The following is a 2,500-nucleotide window of genomic DNA, read 5'->3' on the forward strand; positions in this document are numbered from 1 at the left end:
TGTATGCTCTTTTGAAAACGTTCATTGGTGCTATGATTTCAGTATTTCCTCCCGTGTCATTTCACCGTTTGTACAAACCGTAAGGACCGTTAACGTCTCGCCTCCTCACCTCAAGGAGAACACTAATAAGATGCATTTGTCAGTCCGTAAACTACTTATTTACGGCCTTTTCAAACCAAAAATACCGCCAACCCGTTTATACAGTCCATCATCGATCAAAACGTAAGATTTTTATGATACGCTCTGTCCGTACGGATCCTTTGACGGACTGTATCAGTTTGTGTATAGGGAAGATATCTGTTTACAAACATTGCTTTTGTTATTCAAATTTGCCAAACACAGGAACAAAAGACCCTTTGTTTCGACAGCCAACGAGGCTCTTGCTGGCACATTAGTGACAATAGGCAACGTCAACGATATCTTCCCTATATTGGACATGAGTGCCTCTCATAACCATGAATATGCGCACTCTAGGCACATCGAAATAAGGGTGTGTACGAAAACCTCGGACATATTTTGCATTCTGAGTAATGACCTACCCACTGGACACTGTTATCCAGCCTCTGAACAATCCGGGCCTGGTACTCAGTTCTTGGTTTTGGAAGGGATCAGGCGGCTAAGCTTGCAGAGCTATGCATAAAAACTAAACGAAGCATTCAAATCAAAACAACAATTTAAGAACCCCAACTGGCTTCAGGCATTTTTGTACATAGCTTAGACGAGTTGAATTTGCAAGAACGATGACAAAACTAGTTGTTGATATGGGAGAGCAAGAGAAAATGAAGCCGGCTTGTAAAGAAGAAAAACTTCATGAAAGATATTTTTAGATTTAATATAGGGAATCTTTGCTGACGTGATTGGTTACATTTTGTTTCGGTAACATACGAGTTTGCTCACAGAAGGCGTCATGCTATTTACAAGTTGACTTCAAAAGGGTCTGAAAGAAAGCAGCTTTTCAAATACTATTAACATGCTGTTCAAGATCCATAACATCGTTGAAGGTTACACCAATGTTTCTAGCTGACAACGTTGAAGTTATTCTAACACCAGCGATTGTAATGCTATCTTTCGGCGGACGGGGGCGATGTTTGGCATATATTACTAAGAACTCAGTCTTATCACGAGTGAGTTTTAGTTTATTACATGTCATCCATGCATAGATTTCTTTTGCACAAGCCTCCATCTTTGACAGAGCATCGGATACTTCATCAGGACTTGATTTGAACGGCACATAGATTTGGCAATCATCTGCATAGAGGTGGAAGAGGAGCTCTTGCTTTCGAATGATGTCGCCAAGTGCAGCAGTGTAAAAAGAGTGTACTAAATCGGCCCTAGCACGCATTCCTATGGCACTCTCCATTGCAGCTCCATAGAGGATTGACTTATTGCCTTCTACTTGAGTGAAATGTCTGCGATCGTTGAGATAAGAGGCAAACCAACGGAGGGCGAAACATTGATTTACACGCATTTTCCCGCGCTTTGTTTGCAAAATTTGGTTCATACAAAATCGTAGAGACAGGGCGTTTCCCCTGATCCTATACCTAGTGCGCAGTTGAGCTAATGTAGCAAGATATGTTGTGGTCCACCGTGTCAAAAGCGGCTACTTTCCGCTTGAGTCACACGAAATCTTTTTTTGTGACATTCTAATGCACTTTATCACGAACTAACACCCATTTTAAAACCTGAAAATTTGTTTTGGCTGAAAACACAGGGTGGTTACCATTAAGCCAAACCGACAGTCCAGAAACCGGTTGGACGAAACTAAATGAAGGTCCTCTCTTCCTTATTCTCCCACTCGGTGGTTTCCGTAAACCTTCATGGAGGACGCAATAGTTCCAATGCTTTGCGAAGATTCTAAGGAGTAAGGAAGACATTGTTTGAGAATCATCAGTTAGGACCAAGGGGCTAGGACTGCTTGTGACCGTTCAAAAGAGTCTCTAAGATTTTGTATGAACCAAATTTTGCAAACAAAGCGCGGGAAAATGCGTGTAAATCAATGTTTCGTATAAAGCAAATATTTCCACATGAAGGGAAAAAAGTTGAACGTGTTTGTTCAATTCGTGGTTTTCACGTCGCGCAAAGAAAAATTAAAATTGCTTACCATTCAATAAATTAAGTCAAAGTTTTAGAGTTGTGCGGTATTCCAAACTCGAGTTAATCGGCAAAGGGTACCAATCAAAATTATAGTGTTTAGTATGGATCACTATAGAGACTTCATGCAGGGGGACATCAACATGGCGGCCGGAAACCAGTGGAGACATCTGGAGTTTACTTTGGCTCGATCAAAACATTTTTCCTCTCTGCTAAAAACATTCACATAGACATTTCTCTTAACATATTGGTTATCCAGAACTCGAGATCGCAAGGCAAATCGCTATTTTCGTGTTCGTGACATGTTTCTCAGAAGCAATTGAAATTTAAACTGCTCTATTTTCAAAACAAAGCATGCTACCGAGCTGAAACCAAGCCACCAAATATATCTTTAAAATGTCTTTTACGC

Source organism: Montipora foliosa, chromosome 10 (assembly GCF_036669935.1).
Source record: "Montipora foliosa isolate CH-2021 chromosome 10, ASM3666993v2, whole genome shotgun sequence".
Classification (NCBI taxonomy): Eukaryota; Metazoa; Cnidaria; class Anthozoa; order Scleractinia; family Acroporidae; genus Montipora; species Montipora foliosa.